The 17514-nt window shown below is 33.6% G+C and overlaps 1 protein-coding gene across 1 annotated transcript in view; it reads left to right on the forward strand.

Moving 5' to 3' along the window:
• LOC129005735 (claspin-like) overlaps window positions 1-17514 on the forward strand; it is a 52882-nt gene that overhangs the window by 1341 nt on the left and 34027 nt on the right. The window lies entirely within an intron of this gene.

A 17514-nucleotide genomic window follows, 5' to 3' on the forward strand; every position in this document is an offset into this window, starting at 1 on the left:
AATCAGTGAAGTCAGAGACAAGTGGATAAATCAGCCAGCTTTATAGACTATACTTGAATTGCATATATTCAGCTTTTTTTTACTACACAATTTATCTGCATGAATTAGACTATTGCCAAAAGTTTACCATTGCAAATTACTTCCTTATCATTGTTTCATATACTTACCTAAAACAACACGAACCATTATTGTAGGTGTATCTTGAACATTTCAGACCAGATATGCATCTCCTTGAAGTTCTTTTAGTCAGCCTTCGTCAAAATGGCTTCTGTTTGGTTTGGAAGCTTTGGGTTTTGGTGATAACAGTGCAGAATCTGTCTTCGGGTTTTGTATTCCATCCATCACCAATGACTTTGACTGTAACCAAAGTAGTCTAATGTTGATGCTGGTTTTCATGACCCACCTTCATTTGGAGTTTCTGCATATAAGAAAAACGCTGTTTCTCAGGCGAGGAGACCTATATTCTGAACAGTTTTTAAGGCTGTCAAATCTTGATCTTGAGTAGATGACTTGTGTTGTTGAACTGGAAAAATATTATCTAGTTTTTATACTGTTTTGGTGTAGAAGATCTTTGGTGGACTGAAGAAGCTATTTAATACGCCTGAGTACTAAAGGATCTGGTGTAGTGTAGAAAGAAATCAGAGACAAAACAGTTAGACAAAGAAGTGAGCAACGCTTGTGTGCTTGAAATTCTCTGTGACTTATCTGAGGAGGTTTTGCTCTGGGCAGTTCATTTAAAATATCTGAAAACATCTACGAAATCATACTGCTGTACTAAAGCTTTTTTAAATTCTTACAAAGTTTACAATAATTTAATGCGTTTTTAATTTTGAAAAAGTATTCTGGTCAGGAGATATAGGTGTGGTAAATAAGTTTCACAATGAAGATTCCCTAGTTTCACTATTTCCATGAGTAGTTGCAGAGAAATATTATGCAATAGTTTATATATAGTATTTATATAGTTTTGATTGTTCTATTGCTACCTGAATGTTTCATCTATGATGTTGTAAATCATTATGACTACTACGTTGTTCATTGAGGTCCATGATGTTGTAAATCATTATGACTACTATGTTGTTCATTGAGGTCTCTTAGTGCAAAGAGGCTGTAAAAATGTCCTGTGAGTGCCATTCTAGAATAATTGAAACAATGTGCGACTTTAAGAAGAATACATCTCTAATGCTCTGGGTTGTGACTGATCATCATTATTGCCAACTTAGGTTAGGGAAAAATCAGGACATTGCCCCCCTCCCCGCGAATTAACATAGGCATACATACGGGCATAAGGAACCAAAATCGGGACTGTCCCGGCTGAATCGGGACGGGTGAAAACCCTGCTGATCATATAGTCAAGTTGGGATTTAGTTTTATGAATTACCTTTTGGTAAACAATCAAAACTGGTTTAGATAGAATATTGTTGTCACCTATGGTATAGCAACCTATAAAAAAATCTTTGGTTTGCTACTGCACGAAGTTAGCTTTTTGATGGTTCAAAATTACCTTGTTATCTAAGTGGTTATAGTACTCGCCTCTAAATCTGAAGGCTGCTGGTCTGATCCTAAACAGGTTGTATTCTGAACACAGACATATAAGTCTTCATTGGACTATCAATCAATGATGTTGTTTAGGAAAATGTTTACATTAGCAAGTAATTAAACAATGTCAAGACAAAAAGATACCAATGATGTTAAAAAAATTAATACCGGTTCAAGTAAAAGCTGACAGTAAGTAAAGTCAGTAACAGTTTAAATGGAAGCTTGAGACTGTCCAAGTTTTATCACTACAGCACTACAGTCAAAAAAATTGTATAACAAAATGATTGAAATTATTTAAAAATTACTATAATAACTACAATAATTCTGCTACCAAGAGATTCAAATTTCCTAAGTTTACTTTACAATAAAACAAGTTAACAACCAATGTAATGTTGACAATATTTCTATAGTAGCCAGTGGCTATTTTGGGAAATCATATTTTTTACCTTTGTTTTCCTAACTTTGTAGTTAAGTATGCTGTGTAAGCTTTTTAAAATCCGTTAATTAATCATAAAATTTGAAAAATCCTTAAGCTCTTATATATTGGGTACCAATACTGCCAATCAGTCCAAAAAGGTCACAATAAACATATTCTGCTGATAAGAAGCTCTGTGATATCTGTTGAACTCATCTCTAACAACTAAGCAGTCAGTTCTCTGTTCTGAACTTAAATTATGATGTGTTTTTATCTCATCAGGCAACCATAGAAAACATTTTAAATGCAGTCTTAATCTGTGCAACCATTGATTTTGGGGACTCGCAGACCAGTTGCTTTTTGAGTTCTGTACTCATGAGTAACGAAGGTGGATAGTTTGACAGTTTTCGTGATATGTTCATCCATTTTGAAAATACAGAATTGTAAGCATTGAAACTTTAAAAAGTGCTCTACTAAATAGCATGATGATGGTGTATGTAGTTCCAATGGCACCAAAGCTACTAGTCCCAACACTGTAACAGATTATAGGGTTTTTTAGTGAGTGTGCGTAGAAGCATTTTACTTCCTCGCCCTAAAAATAAATAAATACATACATAAAATAAAAATGACATCACAGTAGGCATACATGTTGACATTAGATGGTGTCCATTGTATACATGGATACCAGAGTAAGTTATCTTCACATAGTCTTATCTCATACATGACTCATATGACTGATTCTTGACACAAAGCTTACTGGCTTACTTAAAGTCATATGTCTTAATGCAGTTTGTCAATTGCTGCATTTATTGCAATTGCTTAGATCAAACTAAGGCAGGCCAGGAAATAATTTTCAGTAACTTTGTTTTGCTGAGATTTAAGATATTAAAAGTAAAGTATGACTTGATAATTTTATTTGTTTATACTCACAAATCAGTAGAAATAAGACAAAAGACAAAATCAACTCATTTGTGAAGGAAGCTCCTTCTGAAACCAGGTATTAGTTTGTCCCCATGAAGTAAATTCATTGCGATGAAGATAAACTCATTTTAAAGAACATTATTTCAAATGCAAAAATTGTATTAATACTGTAGTTTTAGCTTCTCAATTTTTATGGATATCTATTTTCGTTGAAAAGATCTATTTTTAGGATGCCATCACAGAGGTTTGCAGACAACAAATATTTTAAATTGATGTATTTATTAGTTCAACTGTTAAGTTCACATTGTCTGGTTATTTAATTTTTGTTATTGAACACTAGTTATTTAATTATTCGTCTTGTTATTATCCGCAGTAAATTGCAAATTTGACAATAAGTTATTATTTAGTAAATATTATTTAGTTATAAGTAATAAGCAAGTTATTAAATAGTAATTCATTAAAGGTTCTACTCAAACTCTACCTAGGTTGCTTTGAGGTCAAAAGAAGTTTTATCCCCCAAATGGTAAAAGACCAACTGAACTGGTCCATTTAAATTACAAACATTGGTTTTGGAAGTGTATTTAGTTTGAATAAATAAATAAATTAGTCGACTGCAGAGGAACAAGAAAGCACCTAACAAATTTTCATATTAATTTTTTAGTGCCTCCGCCAGTGGAATTTTGTATGAAAGAAACGTAAATGTTTTTGAAAGTGGTCTTAAGTCCTAAATTCTTTTTGGATATGCCGTGGAGATAAAACCCGTGCCTCATTCATGTTAAATTTTTAATCTTGGACCTACTGTTTAAATTTATTTAACACTTTTTTTATCAGCATACACATTGCAAACTTATTAAATACTGGTACAGTAATATAAAGGCCGTCTTTAAATTTAAAGATTGGGAACAACTTTCCAAGTAGCAGGTTGATCCTTTCGCCTCATGCATTGATTTCAAATCAGATTTAAATTTCTAAGTTACTACTACCATCAATAAATAATCCATGAGTAGCCAAATGTATGTGAAACAAATAGTAATTCATGTATTATTACACTGGTCATTGACCTCTCCCCTTCCCACCTCTTCTACAATTTCTCTTGTGCACCTTTTATCAAATTTCCCATATGAAGCTCTCATGGTAAAACCTAGACTCAGGACCGCTTTACTTTTTGATTTTGATGTCCCTAAAGGCCAATAATACCATCCGTTCAGGTTCATAAATTTTTTGTGTTGTCCGTTAGCACGATAAATTAGCACGATAGGCTAAACATCATCCAATTGTGATGACATTTGGTACAAACTAACCAGCATGATTGGACTACCCTATTAGTTTTTTCTTTTTTTGACCCTCAAAAAAATAAATTTTAATATTGCTTTTTTAACCATTTTGCAGAGCTTAAAACAGACAAATTAGTATATTGAAGCGCTGTTGTGCATGGGTTGAGGACTAAATTCCTAACCAATGTTAATTTAAAATTCTTATGGAGGATAATAAAACGGATGCAGAATAATATACCAAACATCTCTCTAAAAAAATATTCTTTATTACCTGTCCCTGAAGCAGCAAACCTACAATCTAATATTGTTTGAATAGGGAAGAAATCTGACATGTTTGAGGAAACATTGTAGTAAAAATCCTATCAAATAGAAAATAGACAAATAGAAATTGGCTTAGTCTGGAGACGCTTATAAAATTTATTTGTTCCATTTCATAAAAAAAAAAAAAAAATATTGAGCAAAACGTTTAAGACAAATGCATCACCATTAAAACTACTGATTGCTTAAAAATTTTGCTGTATGATAATGAAATATAAGAATTATTTGGTGTAGCCAAATACTTTAATTAAACAAATAAAAATTTAAAATAAAGTTGTTGATATTTTTCCTTTTAAAAAAATACTAAAAAAATAACTAAAAATATCATAGTAATCAACACTAGCTGTGTCATATATCTGCTTTCCTAAAGTGTTCTACATAATCAAATGGTGTGAAAATAAATTAAAATAGAATAGTTAGCACAGTTATCTAAATATTGAGCAAAATCTTAAGCTAATCAGTGAAACTAAACAATTAGTTATTGATAAAACCAATAAGTCAAAAAAATGGGGGACAATTGGATAATTCAGTTAGATTTTTTAGATATACAGTACAGTACTGTAGTTGAACTGCATTGTACTGATTAATTTTCTTGTGGTAAAATATTTCAATACTTTCCCATTTTGTAATAATGCTTTAGGTTGAAAATAATATTAAATAATTCAACCCTTTTCAAGTATTTATAGTATAGTATAATTTTCTTCTAGTCGTTAAATCCAAAATATTTCTTAGTTTCAGAAATATTTAACATATATAATTTAATTAATTTTTAACATAACATACTTAATTCTTAGGAGATATCGAGTTACACGTAGATTCCAAATCTAATCCAAAAATAATTAAGATACAAAGCTCTATTTCTGCCTGTGGATGTTTTATACACAAAACATAGGACTTTTTATAAAATTCCCCCCTTGAAGCCGACTCCTGTCACCTCTATACAAAATCATGCAATCAATAGCATTAGATACACAGATTTGTATAAAATGTGTAAATTATTGATAACTTGTCATTTTAGGTTTTACTTGAGTTCAATAACAAAATAGTTTTTTACGTTGTCTACAGGCTTATTGTAAACAAATTTCATTCATATTAATTTAGCTGTAAAGCCTGGTCCCTTGCTTCCACTGGACTCACCGCAATAATGTATTATAGGATATGAAATGTGTTTTGTCGATATTTAATTTCTAGAATTACGGTGCACAGTTTGGCAACACCGCAGTGTTCAGTAACTACACAGCACACAGTAGCCGAGAGCTACAGCTCCTACTGTTCAGCTCACGAGCTACAGCGCTGTCTGGTAGCTACAGCTCGCCTAGCTACAAATATCGATCTCGGCATATCGATAAACTCCCAACTCGACGCTGCTACGCTCGTCCTTATGTTTATTTTATCGGTTATGTAACACGATTGTTCATGGTGTTCAATCCGCTATAGGGGTTTAAATTCAAATTTTCACCTGGTTTTGATTTTAGTTTTATTGAACTCGTGAAGAAAATTTAACTACTCTTTATATTTTGATGTTGGTTTCCTGGTATCTGTTTTGTGATGGAGCTTTTACAGATGAAAAATAAATGTCTGCCAGGTTAGGATTTTAAGAGATCAAACTAGGGAACTATAATTTAAATTAATTATACGTTGAAAGAACAGGGTGCGTACTAAATACAAAGAAGATTGTTGAATGAATATGACAGATCTTTAACGGTTTGGTACTTTAAGCCAGAGCCAGATTTATTCAGACCAATGATCCACAGTTGTTGGGTCCAATCTATAACCATCGAAAAGCTTTTGATTTTTTTTATCGAACCGTAAACCTTAAAATCTTTAGGACAATTCCTTTAACCAAACTGAGTAGGCCTTAGTTACCTTACCACGGTAAACAATTAAACTTGTAGCAATTACGAGATGGGTGGCAAAAATATCGAATAAACCCCTAATCGGCAAGTTTCGTCTACGAAGGAGCGTATGTTGATAACGAGTTGGTCGTTGGTTGGTGGGTTGGTCGTTGGTGGATTTTAAATCTGTTTGATATTGTCAACTTTTTGTCTTAACTGTCTCGTACAACGATTTAAATTAATTATTTTTTTCCATTTTAGACTTGTGAATGAAAAGAATATTTTAATCCACAACGCTTCCGATTCTTTACTACAATTCTTTGTTTGGGTTTGGTTCTTTTTCAATTATAACACTACGCCGCCGTGACGATCGTTAACGAGATAATTTGAACGGTTTTGTGTACAGTAATTGAATGCTAAAATTATTTTAAAGAAATAATTAAACCTAATAACATATAATTATGGATAGTTAAGTTGTTAACGTTTAATTCGCAGAAAGTATACTCATAGCACGAGAAGAAGGGGAATGAAATCGTTTTGCTCGTGATAAAAAAAAAATATCTAAAGATTTCATTGTACACTCATTAATGGATAGTAATTTTCACATTTCTTGGATCAAAACACATTATTCGTGTGAAAAGTAGCGATGTCGAAATTGATCTGTTATTTGTGTTTATTTATTTTTTGTTCCCTGCGTCATTGGAATTTGCAAGTGTTTTTTTGTTGAGGACGATACAAACCTTGGTCTTGTTACTATTTTAACGTCGACATTTTGTTTCGTAGCATCATTCATTGGCCGATGATAAATGGTATCTGGCTCCTTAATGGATCTCGAACGTAACTTAGTTACTATGAAAAAAATTTTCCCTTCAAGCGTTCGATGTAACAACATTGCAACTTTCAGATCAAATAAAACTGTACAAGAGGTTTCATGCGGTTGTGTTTCATGAATTGTGTTGAATTCAAGCTTGTGATGCTCCAAAGAAGGATAAAAAATGTTCAAGTATTTTTCTTCTAAAAATAAGCATTTAAACAACGTATAGATAATTTTAAAGCGACACGTAATTTTCCAAGCGCGTAGCTTTTTATTTTTTAAACAAATCCTTTTATGACGGCGGAATTAAAATAACGACAGTTTCAAAATAGACCTTTAAAGGTAAATAAAAATTGAATTAGCTTACTACGTCATCGCTTTTAAATGGCGGTCTCCTCCCTCGCCCCCCGCGCCGCGACGAACTTGTTTTCCAAAAACATTGTTTTGTAGTCCGACTTTGCCAAAAACATCCTCCCTCTGTCGGCAAAAACATTTGGACGTGGAAATTCGTGATTAGAATTCTTCCTTATTATTTATTTTGTAAGCTGCTGTATTTATTTCGTAATTGTTAGTTGTTCTCTATCCCACTATGTGTATGTGTCCTTGAACTGATTAAATTTTGCTTGAAGGTGTAAGGCGGGATAAACTTGAATGAGTTCGCGAACCAGCATGATCGGACCATGGGAACGGAGTTTTATGGGGTAAAATTGGATTTTCTCAATTTCGATCCTTAAAACACAAAATTTCCTAATTTTTCTTTAAACCATTTTAAAAAGCTTAAAAAATAATTTTCTTGTATATTGAAGTTTTTTTACAGTTATTGGGTACGGAAACTATTGAACATTTGTAAATTTAAAATTCCTATGTTATTCTTATGGAGAATAAATAAACTGTTATTTTGCTCTTTTATGGATATATTTTGATCAAACTTCGGAAATTTATTTATTATATAAGTTATTAATATTTTGCAAAAACACACTTTATCATCCTCCCTGTAGCAACAAACCTAGGTACTGTACTTGTAAACATAATGCTATTTAAATAGATTTAATTGAAAATCCAAAATTCGCTTAGTCTGCAGGTTTGCTGCGGCGGGGGTATTTTACAATATAGTGCTTTTTGCTGCGTTCGTGAACAGTGAACAGACTCAGGTTCGATCGATTCCGACTCTAGCCGCTGGCCAACATCTTTACCGAGTCATGACTATTGTAGGCTTACTTGCGTACTTCAACCATAGATGAAGTAATGCTTCGACATACACTTTCTACTACAGACAAATGTAAGGCGTTTAAAACCCATTCTCTTAAGTTTTGATCGATTTCGCCGTGTGACTGACGTGAATGCATTAGACTCCATTGCAACTACTGACGTCACTTCGGTGTATACAACGGTACAACTGAGAAATTCCCTGATCGATATCGACGCCTGATTATACCTTATTTACTGGACATTGGGTCTCGTGCTAATTTGTATTTATTGAGCATGCGGTCACAGAAAACGTACTACTATAACCAATGTTATAGTAGTATGTTTTCTGTGATGCGGTTTACTCAAACGTCACTATATTGCTAGGGGATTCGTATGCACTCCAACTTGAACACAGTAAATATTAAAAATACGTCTAAAACCTGTACTATTAACTCACAAGATGGCAAATCCATAACAAAGATGATAAAAGAAGAAAAATTCGCGTATTGGGTCTGATTGTGATCGGAGTGTCCAATCGAAATGTATCACCACTCACAATCGGTTATATATACAGGGTGTTCCGAAACTCCGTGGGCATGTTCCTTAGGTCAAAACGAACCAAAAATATCATATAAACACTTGCCTCATCTCGCTTCGTTTTCCGTCTGTCAGTGTGTATGTATTGTTTACATAACTTCCCATAACTTTGAAACAACTTAAAGTGCCAACTTCAAGCATTAGTCCCCATACACGTACCAAGTTTGAAGTACCCTTAAGTGGTTCCAAAGTCATGGGAAGTTATGTAAAAAATACATACACATACGGAAAACGAAGCGAGATAGGGCCTATGTTTATATGATATTTTTGGTTTGTTTTGACCTAAGGACATGAACACAGAGTTGCGGGAGAGAGTTTCGAAACACCCTGTATATTTACAGTACTATATTGTGAATTGTATAGGTGTAAGTAAATATTCGACGTTTTCAAGTGCTATGCACTGTAGTTGTACTTCAATAATTCATTCTCAGACAAGTTATCTCGTAAAATTACACCGTCTTTAAGTGCCCAGTGTGTGTGTGTGTCTGGGGTTTTTTTTACCTATTCTTTCTGTTGTCAAACTACTTGGGATGTTTGTAGCGAGCTAATTTGAGGTGCAACAATTAATGTATTTATTTACGTAGAATTCTTAACATTGGATTAACACTATTATCGCCACATATTATATAACGCTATAAAAATACCCGGCAAACTCAAACCTAAAGAAATAACTTACATTCCATGGTGACGCGGAAACAAACATTTAGCAACATGCGGCTAGCAAGCGAATAACACATTCTGGAAATCTTTTATAGGTTAAAGCAGCAAAGGATGCTTTTAAAACAGTATTAAGTGGTTGATTATCATCATATAATACATTGACAGTTCACTATAATATCATCGTTTCCGACGTTGATAAAGATTTTGGTTCTAAATTAAAATGAAAAATGATTTTGGAATACAGTTGTGGTTTTTGTTTCCTCGAGTTGTCTTGGTGCTCTGGAAGGGTGGTACTGGGTGGGGGGGGAGGGAGGGAGGCTGACGCTTTTTGTCTATTTTACACTTCTTCCCCTATATATTTGTGCCAGTGCCACGTGTTTTACAACAGACTAAAAAATACCACGATGGCTTATAGTCACTGTTACTACTGTAACCAACAATAGACAGGTCAAATGGGAATCTCTTTGACATGTCTATTATTTATTTCAAGAGTTCAATTAGTTGATTCAACGTAAAAATAATTAAACTGTTGTGTTTAATATTGAGTCATTTAAAAGCTTTCCTGCTTGAACTCCATGTCCATTTCAAAATAATGTCAAAGTCTCATTTTGTTTAACGATATTACTTTATGAATGTTTTATTTTGCTCCAAACTAAAGCAATTAATTAACACAAAAGTCTCATTACGTCCAAGTCCCGCAATGCATTAAGAACAATCATTGTTTACATACCTAACACTCGCGAGGTAATTTCAAGGGGTGCGTGATTTCACTAACACTGTTTTCAGATTTAAAAACAATTCTTTTTGACTAAACACATTATTAATCTGCATGGGATACTTAATATTAAACATCAAATTTACCCCCGATTGAATAACTTGTATTTTTAAATAAACAAAAAGATTTCGTCTAATAGAAAACTGTTCATGTCAGTGAGCGTGATTTTTTGTTATTTTGTGTATCTTATGAGTTTAGCATTTCTAAAGTTTTTTGTAAGGGAATTGTCAGAACACGGTTCTTAATACTACAGTTCTTAACTTTAATTTTTTTTCGTTTTCTTAGATAGCATAATTAATTGATAGCAAAGTGATGGTAACTAACGTTTTACAATAAATTGTAGACTGCATTTTTTATGTACTAAATCCCAAAATTAACTTTTCTACGACAACCAGTCTGGTTATGTAGGCAAACTTTCCACACTTATCTTGGCTAAAATGTATGCAATCCATTGACTATCCAATAGCCTATGGTGGTATTAGGAACCTATACAGCATACAGATGATTTAATGTAAGATGGACCTCGTTGACTCAGTGAAGTCTATTTCACTATTTGTGTCAGCTCAAGTAATCTTCGAACACTAGTCTTGGGCGTTATAAGAGTTTGTTTGCAATGTCTTGTACATTATGATGATATTCGATTTTGCACATGGTTCAACATTTGTTTTTGGTAAGCACTGTGATGCTGAGCTTATGATACTTCTAAAACATCAGTGGACATTATGAGACTACCTGATTGTGGTTAGTATATGAAACACAAATCGAATTCTTTCTTATTTTTTGCAATTAATGCAATTACTTCGATATTGGGTGAAGTAATTTCTGTATTCAACGTTATTATGAATATATACAATACATAATATAATGAAATATTACAAAACACAAAAATATATTACAACTCTATTTGGATGATTAATCAGTTAATGGGTTTGATACGTTCCGGGCGAAGAGGAGAACTAGACTAGTCGTCTGTACACTTTACATTAAATTAGTTGCTTTACCCGTGCTTCGCAACGGGATGAGGATACTGTAAAGAATAAATGTGGTCCTTTAAATAAATCTACTGTTAAACAGTTACACACCCACCATTGTTTATACAGGCTTAATTAAATCGGATTTTCTTATAACAACACAAGTCAAAACCCGTTGAATACAATTTTACACATAAAAAATATAACATTTAACTCCACCGGAGTATTAGGTTTTCCTGAAGTTATATTTCTAGAGCTGTTTCTCAAATAGTGGATTAAATTTTATGGTTAATTTTAATGAATACCTCTTTGGTGTATATATTTGCTATCGACTATGTGGTAGAATAAGAAACTAAATATGAATCAAAAGTAAAACTCAGGAAAAAGTAATCATTTATAAATAAAAACCAAAGTAACAATTACGCATATTCAACATTTGAAATGTGATTAAATGCAAAATGCAGCCCTAATTAAGTTTCGTGCCTTTAGGAGAGGGTTTATCGGAAACCTAATATTTATCTTGGAAGATTCTCATCAAGACCTTACATTCCGCATACTTGGTTTATAGGTGTCATGCTTACGATATTCTCAATCATTTGTATTTTACAAGAATCCACTTTGTTCATTCCCTGTAGCAGCAAACCTACCCTAAGTGCTCGTTAAACCTAATGTTATTTTAAAATAAGAGTAAATCTGATACAGTATAAGGAACTATGTTGGTAAGAACCAAACGAGACAAATGTAAAGTCAGAGTGCCGGTTTGCTGCGGCGGGGTACTTTTGAAACTTTTATTTAATTATTAGGTTAAGTTACGTTAACATAAATTGTTTTGGTATTCGCTCTGTGTTTAATTTTTGTTTCATCTTACGTAACCAATCAATAATTTTGTGAAAATACCTTTGTATTTCTAATAAAGGTTGTACAAATACAATAGCAAGGGACGTCTGTAAACACATGATGTTGTGGATAGGTCGAGTAGGAAAAACAAACATTTGCAAAAACGAGGCGACTGACCCAATGTTACGGTTAGAGAGACGTGGAGAAGAGAAGTGGCTCCACTTACCTTCCTCGTGCAAAGCTCGGCCACTACCGAGATATCACAAGACGCTGAGCTAGTGTTAAAGAACTCTCCAGTTTAAATTATTTTGAAATCTTATCCAATGACTTTCACTACCCTCAATGATCAAGTGTGCGATTGAAACTGCGTATGCCAACCAAAATTAAATGGTTTGCATACGCCAAATAATCCTTCCAAAACATGTTTTCTGGTGATTGTTAAAGTATTCGACCACCGTCAATATTTGTTGCATTGACCATTCACGCCTAGGTCACCGACCGACGACGAACAATGAACTCCTGGAATTATAAAATCTTGCGTAGAGCATGAAATTCCCTAAATCATTAAATAAATGACGTATAAATAAAGGTTTGTAGCATTGATAGTCAAAGCTTGTAGTAAACAAATATTTTACACGATTTAAATAAACAAATATTTTTTTTTTTTACTTATTAATCTTTTATTTTTACCACTCATCTTTATATAACTTCGCCTTAAGCCATTTAATTTTTAATTCAATCGTCATTGAGATAAACATCGTTTTAGTAAAACTGCCAAAATAACAAAACTTGGAAGTAGTGAAACTGTGTATTTGCAGCAGCAGGGTTCGGTCGCCCGGTACAGTATAGTGTGATTTTCCATTCGGTTGCCATGGTAACGGCGGTGGGCCGGGAGGGGTAGGTTTAATTACTAGTATTAAAACTTGATTTTTCACCATTATAAATGATTACACACATTGGTTATCCATTATTTGTATAACGGATGAAATGAATGTCCGAAACTGTAACTGCAGCATAATACAGTGGTTGTAAATTGGCAATGGACCATTGAATAGTCTTATTTAATTTTAAAATAATGTTTTAAGCGTTGTGGATTATTACCATTTCTCAGTTTATATTTACACGATTATTTAGTCTTACGTTACCAAAATCGTCACATACAGATAGATATTACAGTTACTCTGTAGGCTGTCGCCTTAACGAAAAATTCTTAATACGCATAGCTCAAGATTGTCCTTCTAGTAGATAAAACAATTAGAAAATTGCTGTTAGTCAAAGATAATGCCAATTAGATAGATACGATACCTAAGATAGATACGACGCAAATTGATTCAAGGCTAATGTTTTGGAATTTTAGTGATACATCTCTACGCTTCAATCATAGAATAAAGTAGGCATTTTAGTCGTTATGGCTCTTCTTTGTGACACGTTGTGGCTCTTAATGGCTCTTTATGACACGTTGTGGCTCTTAATGGCTCTTTATGACATGTTGTGGCTCTTAATGGCTCTTTATGACATGTTTGGCTCTTAATGGCTCTTTATGACATGCTGTGGCTCTTAATGGCTCTGTATGACATGCTGTGGCTCTTAATGGCTCTTTGTGGCTATTAATGGCTCTTTATGGCACTGTGTGGCTGTTAATGGCTCTTTATGACACTGTGTGGCGCTTAATGGCTTTTTATGACACGTTGTGGCTCTTAATGGCTTTTTATGACACGTTGTGGCTCTTAATGGCTCTTTATGGCACGTTGTGGCTCTTAATGGCTCTGTATGACACTTTGTGGCTCTTTACTCAAGCAAGAGAACACAAAAAATATCTAAAAAATACGGAATGTAAGTATTGACAAGTTTACCTTAAAAATTATCGTTTATGTATGCAACAACACACGTGTATTTTTGTTTCTTTTGTCGGTGAAAGACAAACCAAGAAAGCTGCCTCCATCGTTACCGCCAGACAAACAGAAATAGATTGTTTCAGCATTTGGACTGAAGGTTTTTAATAAATACAACCAATTTAAACTTTCTGTGAGGTATATATAATATTATTGTAATCCAGCTAGTTGAGATAGCCCCTTTCCTCCATAATTACTTGTTTTTCAGTTTAATTTCCTGGATTCAATATTAATGACCTTAATTATGTTTGTCAATGTAGAAATAACTATACGTAAAATTTCAAATTATTTGAAAAATTTAACGAAATTGGATGGGAATATTTTTACCTACAAAAATCTGTAAAAATTGTATCTATTCGGTTACGTTTGCTGTTTATCCAAGGATAGGGTTGATATTAAATTGTATTATTTTGGCCTAAATGTGCTTTTTCGTCACAAGGTGGCAAGGTCAACAGTTTAACAAACAACGTAAAAACGGGGTTGGAAACAGTGGGGATTGAACAGACACTTTTGATCGTGAATTATATTTTCCGTCATACTGAAAAATTATTTTAGCCAACCGTTTAAATAAAGTAAAATTTTCTGTATTATTAGTTATCCCAATGGCTTCTATCTTGTTTTGTTATTGTAAACGAACAGCTGTTACAGATTGAAGAAATACTGTATTACGCTACTGATACAACAAGAAGACCAAATTCATAGCTATTTACATTACAAGTGTAGTAAGAGCGTTTTTACATCACGCAGGTGAATGTTGTGCAACGAGCGAAGGCGAGTTGCATAATTCACCGAAGTGATGTAAACACGCTCTTGCGTAACGTGTAACGTACAAGATTTTACCTGACCCGACAATATTCAGGAGGTTACGAGCAATATGCTTCATTATCAATTTCACTCATCTTCTAACAGTTACGTTCATTTACAAACAAAAGCTAGGTTATATAGGAAAATTTTTCAAAGCATAACAATAAAATTCAAACACACAGCTGATTTCTAGCGTTGAATGTCGTTGCGATCATTGTCCACCTTTATACGCCCCATAGAGGTATATTTTTTAAGTTATCCACTTAATGTTAATTAAATGGGTTTCATTACATCACCGAGTGAGTTTTTTTCAACTTTACATCACTCGAGAAGTAAGGAAGTTGTATACATCACGCTTGGGATAGGGAAGTTTAACATGGCGGGTTAGGTAAAATAACTGAAACTTGTATACATTTGAATAATTATGACCCGAATATAAACTAAACACCAGTATATTTGAATTCCGATTTGTATTATTCATTTATCTATTGGAACTACTGTATACCCTTAGCAATATGAGGGTGTCGCTGGACGTAATTTAAAATAAATATGTTGAGGGGCACTCCCATATCGCTAAGGGTATAATAATGTTACATTGGCATATTCTGTGTGGCAAAATTTGTATAGGCCCGATGCCAATGAGCTCCGCTTCAATTCAAATCCAAATTACTTAAATATATTAACACTTCAATTTCAGCTGTATTTAGAAATTGGAAAAAAAAACAATATTGCATACAATTGTAAAGACACAAAATTTATATTATTGATACCATAATACGAGACGATTTTAGCGAATATCACACGGGAAGAAGCTACAGTATAACCGTAGGTGGAATGGTAATGGAACAGGGACAGTTTAGTTCTTTATTTTGATGTCCCCAGAGGCAAAAACCACTATTTGTTAAAAATTGTGCATCCAGGTGCTGTAATTCTAATGCATAAGCACAAGGAGTTTCAGTGCTGTAAAAAGACAGTTAACTGTAGTATACAGTTTATTCTTTAATGTATTATAATGTACGTATTTGAAATTCATATTAGTGGGCCCTAATACTTCATACAATAACTTTATATACTTTACAATTCCGAATTTACTTCGTCAAACTCAACGATGTAAAGAACTAAAAACTAAAGAATATCTTTTAGACTTCTTTTGTTTGTTATTCCTAACTGTCAGAGTGGTATCTTTTTTTACACATTGTGTATGAATAAGTGTTTTTTTTAATCTTCGTAGAATGTTTTACTGTATATTCAATTAACATAAAGCGATCGTTTTTTTTTCATTATGTCAATACTTCATGAGTACCCTGTATACATAATGAAAAAAACGTTCGCTTTATGTTAATTGAATATACAGTAAAACATTCTACGAAGAGTAAAAAAAAAAAAAAAAAAAAAAAACTAATAATTATGACACGAATATAAACACCAGTATATTTAAATACAGTTACATGGCAGGTATTAACCTGCCATGTAACTGTGGCCCGGATTCTTTCCTTCTTGCCTTTTGCCGTGAAACACACCGTAACCAGACGTTGCCCCCCTCCCCCCGCACCATCATACTGCATAGCGTCCTAACTATAGTAGTGTGGGACGTCATTCTGTAGGCAAATATAATATAGGTAGTGTATACTCTTTATCATGAGATAATAGATAAATCATCAAAATCGATTGCGGTTACCTAATTTCTAACTATAGCTGCCAGCGAGGGCGGTTTGACTCCCCAGAGCGCAAGAGTGATTCAGGGAAGGGGTATTTTGGAAGGGGGTGTAATGGGCAGGATACAACGTAGACCAAGTACAATTCCTTAACTGGGCTACCATAATTGAGCGGAGCGAGCGAATCGAGCGAAGCTCTTTGGAATCGGACCTTATGCAAACTATGTAATCAATTAACTCAATAACGGCTGAACATATTGAGTCCAAACTTACGAGGGGTATTTCGACAAATATTTTTGATGCTACTAAACAAACAAATTTCAATTTGATAATACCTGTACACTTTTAGACTTGCAGTACATAAAATTTGCAATGTTTTAACATTATTCTTATGGGTTGCCATGATGGTTACGAGATAACAACGTAGATGTAAACAAACAATCGTAGCGTATGCAACTCGACATTGTGTACCCACGGGCACCTCAGCTTGCACATGCGCAGATGGCCTAGGTACAGTTCCTGGGGTAACTGATTGTAATTAAAAAAGACAGTACAAAAGAAAAGGGCCGTCCGATGAATACCATTAAGCATTGATTAATAAAGCAGTACACAGATTCGCATTACTAATTACTGTCGGCCTTGTACTGTACAAGCAAATTATTTCTTTTAGTTTTGTAGCAAATATTGCTTTATAACAGCAAAAGAAAATCTTCATCACCTATTAAAAATCATCCCCTATAGAAACTGCATTTCCGAAGCAGGTATTCAGTATTTTCAAATGTTGATAACAATTATCAATTATCAATTATTTAAGATGGGGACGCCACTATGTGCGTATTTTAACCCAAATATGAGTGAAGGATGAGTGTAGGATGAGTGGCGCGATCTTGTAGTCTTGTTAGTGACTAAGACCGACATGTTTCTTAGACACAGCTGTTAATTAATATCCCATACAGCTAATGGCAACTAAGGGACCTACAGTTTATAGTGGAATCCGAACCACATTTTTTTCCTTGTAATTT

Source organism: Macrosteles quadrilineatus, unplaced genomic scaffold (assembly GCF_028750875.1).
Source record: "Macrosteles quadrilineatus isolate MER2022 unplaced genomic scaffold, UCM_ALF_1.0 Scaffold_32__1_contigs__length_1466915, whole genome shotgun sequence".
In the NCBI taxonomy this organism is placed as follows: domain Eukaryota; kingdom Metazoa; phylum Arthropoda; class Insecta; order Hemiptera; family Cicadellidae; genus Macrosteles; species Macrosteles quadrilineatus.